Source organism: Callospermophilus lateralis, unplaced genomic scaffold, assembly GCF_048772815.1.
Source record: "Callospermophilus lateralis isolate mCalLat2 unplaced genomic scaffold, mCalLat2.hap1 Scaffold_116, whole genome shotgun sequence".
NCBI lineage: Eukaryota > Metazoa > Chordata > Mammalia > Rodentia > Sciuridae > Callospermophilus > Callospermophilus lateralis.
In genome coordinates this window covers 838,734-845,473 of record NW_027511893.1, presented here as the reverse complement: position 1 = coordinate 845,473, position 6,740 = coordinate 838,734, and the positions used below count along the sequence as shown (strand labels likewise).

Here is a 6,740-nt window from a genome sequence, read left to right as displayed (position 1 = left end):
CTATATGTGTAATATAAATTTTAATGCATTCTACTATCATATATAACAAATTGGAATAAAAATGAATTAATTACTTTAAAAAAAGTGTCTTGAGAGTGAAGGAAATCATTCCAAGGGGAAGCCCTACGGGATGTGCCTTGTGCCTGGGTGGCAGGTATACATTAGCAAGGGAATTACATTCATAGGCAAATTGCCTGGATTTATTATCCTCCTATTAAGTTCATCAAAATCAACCATTTGAATAAAAATAGCAGGAAGATTAATGATCTGAATAGTTGTGATGAATTTTGCTATGATGAGGGGGGATTAACCATGTAACAAGAAGACCCAACACAGCAGAGACTTATCAGCTCAATCTAAAGGTTGGTCTTGAGGCTCCAATCCACGCCAAAATTTAAATTAGCCGTCTAGATAATGAATGCTCACTTCCACTCAAATTGTACAGCAAATATTTTACATTTTAAGTAAGAATTATATTTTGAGGTCTACTTAATCAGATATGATTCTACACCATAGTTAATTAATTGAAATAAAAATGGCTATTAATGACATATTCTATGTAAGGCACTGGAGAAAATACACTTATTATTGAGACATGATACCAGCCTTAATATGTTTGTGGCCTAAAATACTTTATTCAATGCTTCATTTAAATGTAACAAGTCTTGTCTATGGAAACCCATATTCTGTATTCAAGAAAGATCTGCCTCTAGCCTTCTTTCCATCAAGAAATACTTCACCTGAAAATCAGAATTTGCTGAAGAAATCTGTGATTATACCTTGGAGCAGCAGCAAATGCAAACCCTTTGTTTCAGTTGTTCAATTTGTAGAAGCTATATGTTCTACTCTGAAGTATGTACAGCATACATCTGAGTCTTTTGGATCTATGCTGTACATAGTTCAGAGTAGAACATATAGCTTCTACCATGAGTTATATGAGTCAAGATCTTTCCTAACCTGAAATCATTAGGGATTTACTTAGCCCTGCTTCCTGTAAAGGTGGAGACATGTCCATTATCTACAGGATAGTGTTAAGAGCTTCCATTCTGTTCAGTGACTGCCTAAGTCACATAGCTCTAGTTCTATCAGCTTCTTACCTGTAGTGCCCATTTTTCCTTGGGACCTCAGTAAAAGGGCACCAGGATAGAGCTGACCTTACTGAGTCCATACTAAGTGATTTCTTTCAAGTTTTCTGATTGTTGTTCAAGGTTAGGCCTTGAGAGTATTTGCACTCAGTCTTCAGGCCTAACTCTGAGGGACTCCTTCTCAGGCTTCTTTCTCCAACTGACTGCATTAAACTAACCAAAAATGGCACAGGAAAAAAAAAATGTAACTTCAAGCTTTAATGTAAGGTGACATGAATAACACATAGTCTAAAAATTTAGGATGGGATATATACTAGAGTACAATAGAAAAGATCTAATGCAAAAACAAAAATGAAACAAACAAACAAAACCTTGCTAACCTAATTCTACAGTGCAGGTTTTGAAAGTTCAGCTTTAATTTAATGAACATTTCATATTTTTTAAAGAAAATTATTTATATGATATACATAATGAAGACACCATTGAAAATATATTATAAATTTGGTCTCCCAGTGTATTACTAAAATAAAACATTTAAATCCTTTTAGCTAAATACTTGAAAAGAAATAAGAAAAATAAAAAATATTCTTTTTTTTTTGGTACAGGTATTAACCCCAGGGGTGCTAAACCACTAAGCTACATCCACATTCCCACATATCTCCAGCCCTTTTAAAGTTTTATTTTTGTTTGTTTGTTTCTTTATTTGAGACACTTTGGCATAGGGCCTCACTAACTTGCTGAGGCTGAATTGCATAGGGCCTCATTAAATTGCATACGGCCTCACAAAATTGCTGAGGCTGGCTTTGAACTTTCAATTGTCCTGCCTTAGCTTCACAAGCCTCTAGGATTACAGGTGTGTATCACCATGCCCAACTCAATGTTTTGTTTTTATTCTAAACAACTTCTAAATTTTGGTCAAACAAATAATTCCTTAATAAGTTATTTACTGCGCTGCACAGAAAACTTTTATGACATAATTTCTTAATTAAGAGAAAATGAGGGCTGGGGATTTGGCTCAGGTGGTAGCGCGCTTGCCTGGTATGCATGCAGCCCGGGTTCGATCCTCAGCACCACATACAAAACAAAGATGCTGTGTCCGCCGAGAACTAAAAAATAAATATTAAAAAAATTTTCTCTCTCTCTCTCTCTCTCTCCCACTCTCTCTTTAAAAAAAAAGAGAAAATGATAATTTTTCAAATGAAACTATTAGAAATTAAAGTGACTTTTACCCACTTTTTGAAAATATTTTTATTTGTAAAGTTTTCTTGTGCTTGATTTTTCCATAAATATTTTGGTGATCTTTGGGAGAATGTGATGAATTTTTATTTAATGAAATTAATATTACTGTGAAGAAATACATAATATTTCACATTCAAAAGCATTTAAGACAACAATTAAGATCTATGAATTAATCACATCAGTCTTTTCGATTACATACATAAAATTTCTGAACAAATTATGTTTTATTTATTTTTTATTTTTTATTTCATTTTATTTTTTTTGGTGGTGCTTGGGATTGAACCCATATCCTTGTACATGCAAGAAGGCAAGCACTCTACTAACTGAGCTATATCTCAAACCCCTCAAATTATGTTTTAAAATATGTATATGGTTATTCATAAATAGGTACCTAAGACTCATATTATTTTTTAATTTTTTTTTAGTTGTAGGTGGACACAATATCTTTATTTTACTTATCTATTTAGGCTCAGGATCAAACCCAGTGCCTCACATATGCCAGGAAAGCACTCTAAACTGAGGTAAAACCCCAGCCCAGACTTACATGTTTTAATTCTTAAAAACCTTCCCAGTCAGTTCATAACACTCCTAGGTATCAGAAATAAACCCAGAGAATTGACTTGTCTTACTAAAGGGCATAAAGTGGTTATAAAGTCCAGATTAATGCTGAAAATTACATAAAATCTACTAGGATTACCAAACATTCATTAAACATATAGTAAATGTCCCTCACCCTCCCTCCCCCACTTCTTCTTGTGGACTTCTTCATCTAAATTACTCCAAAGTTCACTGCCTGGGTAAAGATTCATAATATTTCACATTAGCATATAAGGATAGCTACCCTACTCATTGGGGCCTGAAGAAAAGTATTTGACAACTTCAAACTCTCTTCTTCATATTCATAAATCCTTTGAAATAAAAATTTAACTCTTTTACTGTCTAGTGGATTATTATTTTTTTATTATAGAAACAAATAGTTATTTAGAAGGAAAAACATGTGTAAACATTACTGGTTTTAAACAAATGTTCAGATTATGTGGAAGATAATTGCTCAAATGTAAATGAACAAATCCTCTGTGGGTCTATGAAAACTTCAATATCTTTATATGAATCCTCACAAACTTGAATTTGGTAATCTACCATTTGTAAGGCAGACCATTTTAATGTCAAGAATATCTCATTTTCACATTTTGGATTATTTTTAATAATTAATATTTCAAACACTAAATACCAAGAGATTCCCAGGAGCATTTTCAGAATTCCTGAAGAATTTCAGGGGATATTTTAAATCAGAGAGAAAATAATATGTTTGCAACCTCTGTAGTCCTTTCTTGTCTTATACAAAGGGCATTTGTGCATAAATACATGCTGAAAAGTCTATTTTTACTTGATTGATTGGACATGATCACTCTGGATACCACATTTTTGGCTGACCCCAATGAATGAAATATAATATGAAAATAAAGAGAATGGTGTAAAACCTAGGGCCTGAATATTTAGTAGGGGAATTATATTTTTATTTATTGAGAAATCTAAAAGTATTATCAAGGTTCCTGAATATTTCCTATGTTACATAGCTATACATTAACTGTTGCTTTATCATGCAACCCATATCCGACTTTGTGTAATTTTGATTACAGAAGAAAAAACAAAGATTTTTTTAATCATAAACACCTGAATTTTTTATCATAAACAACTAAATTTATTTAATTGTTTACATTTAAAATAAAAATAAGCCAGATTTTGGTAAAAAAATATTCAGTTATGGGCTGGGTGTGGCTCAGTGCTTGCGTGGTAAGCACAAGGTCCTCTGTTTGTGTCCCCAGTATTGCCTAAATAAATAAATAAGCTATTTTTTAAAAAAGTCATGTCATGCACAAATCTAATCTCACATTGTATAGGATTTCACTCAACATTCTATCATTCCTTTCTAATATTTGCCATTTTGTAAGTGTGAAATTTAAAACTTGAAATTTATATATAATGATGGGTCTATGCAGTTTTTTTCTGTGACTATTCAAATAAAATACTATCACAAAAATAAGATCGCACAACCAATATCTTTTTTTTAAACCCAGGAAAATGACAAAAGTATCACTGAACCATAGTCTCAATTAATTTTAAATTCATAGAACAGCTGTGAATGTTAGAGCCATAGAGATTTTTCCAGGACCCCTGTGAATTATCTGTCATGGTTAAAGGAAGCATAACAATTTGCCACAGGTATACCCACAGAGTATGAACTCATAGGGAAGAGAAGAAAGAAAGTGGCATGGTTAGAAAAAAAATATGATTGGAGAAAGCTGCACGGGGAAAGGAGATAAGGTTGTAGAAGAGGTAGAGTTCAGAGGAAAGATAATGAGAGCACAGACAGAAGAGTTGAGCTATGAGGAGATTAGGTTTACAAAGCAAGATCTGTATCCATGACTCAAATCTCAGAGAAGAACATTTTTACACATCAAAGAGCTGCAAAGAAATGGTTTACTTTTAATTGAATTTGAAGGCAACAATAAAATATCAGTGTTGTGGCTACTACCTAGGTGTCTGATATGGTATGATTATAATTCCTGAATGGAATCATCATCCAACTGTATTTCTCCAAAGAATAAAAACAAATAGAGCAGAGCTAACACTGCTTCAGTTGTTACTGACAGCTCACATTTTAGCTTGTAAAATTAATACTAGCTAGAAAGGCTGACTTTTCCTATAAATGTAACAAATAATTTACAACATTTTGATGATCATATTCTGACAGATTGTATGTGTTAATTGCATGAACTACACTTACAGAGCATTTATCCATTTTGCTATTAATCCAACACAAGTTATATTTGATGTTAAGGTAAAAGAGAGAAATGGATTTCTAATGCAAACTGGGGATTATGGAAAGCCACTGAGAAGTGGTGTCAAGAATTGAATCTTAACTAATAGTACTTTCTCCATAAATGGAAGAATTGTTAGGAAGTGTTCAGAAAGAACTTTCCTAAGGTCTTATGTCTTCAAATATTTCAGTGTCTAAAAATATAGTATCTATGGGCAAGTGCAGACAGTTTAATATAATTCAAGCTATGTATGCAATATGGAGTGGAAGGTTAGGTTAAAGATTAAGATAAGAACCTTACATGGCCTGGCTCAGCAGACACTAAGATTTTAAGATGGCATTAGTCATGCCAGTGAAAGAGAAGAAACCCATGGATGTCAAACTAGGGGAGTGCCCAAGGTGGATATTGATGTGGGATTTTTCCCCTAAAGGCATTTGCTGAGCATTTCAGAGAGGTTACTACCAGTGTTACAAGTACGTCAACGTGAAGAAGGGAAGCATTGCAGGTGTCAACATGGTGATGGCAGCATGCTGCTTTTCAGCTACTGCCTTTCTTAACAGTACCTCAAGCATGAGTGGTGATGCAAGTACCAATGAAGAGGCGTCAGTGTGGAGAGTATACTATGTACTCCTGATTGGGACTGCCTCCAGTATGAAAGTGGCCTCATGGCTGAATTCTTTCATATCCTGAGTATTAACACCAAATAAAGGTGACTGGTTAAAAAAATTAAGATTTCTTTGTTGTTTGTTTATGTTTATATAAGAAATAAAAATCCAAAACCTAGTGGCTTAAAACAATGAAAACATTTAGAAATCTGGTTTTTGAATAGGGCATGGCAAAAAAAATTCACCTCTACTCTACTTAGTAACAACACTCAGAATCCTCTGTAGTCCCCAGTATTCAGTTGTTGGGCAGGTAGATGATGCTGGCTGTCACTTGAAACCTCAACTGGGACTGTGATTAGAATCTGTTCTGGTTGATGCTAGGTTCTATTGTATGTTTTGTCTTTTATAACCCAGTCTTATAATCATACCATGTTCTTTCACTACTTATTATTCATTAGAAGTGAGTCACTAAATCTAATCTATATTCTTGAAAGGCAAATTAGACTTTGTATTTCAGTGTATAAATGACAACAGCAGGTTGCTAGAAAAGTCTTTTAAAAAGAATATTTTGGCATAATCATCTTCAAGGAAAAAAAAACTCATACAACTGCTTAGTTTAAAACTAAGAATAATACATGGATCCCAGTGGTTTTTAAACAGATAGGAAGCATTATAAGACATGTGGCATAGAGAGCTCTGTCTGGCAATTTTAGGAGAAATGATAAGCTAGAGCTTGCATGTAATGGAAGGAAGTTCAGTTAAAAAGCCATTGCAGAAGGTAGTGATGATGCTTTGGATTAAGTGAATGCAGGAACAAAGTTTAGAGGATCAAGTACTACTAGGAGAGAAGATCTGCAAAGGTAAATGCTAGAGACAGAACACAACATGTTGATGCAGTTTGGAAATAATCTTAGCATAAGTGATAAAAACAGAAGGAAGAGGGTAGATTTAAACAATTTCCAAAGTTAATGAAACATTGGAAATGTAAG

General features: G+C 33.5%; 1 pseudogene; it reads left to right on the top strand.

Annotated features, from left to right (window-relative positions):
- Nucleotides 1–5,479: 5,479 nt before the first annotated feature.
- LOC143387377 (ATP synthase F(0) complex subunit f, mitochondrial pseudogene) lies at nt 5,480–5,727 on the top strand (annotated as a pseudogene).
- The last annotated feature ends 1,013 nt before the right edge of the window (nt 5,728–6,740 follow it).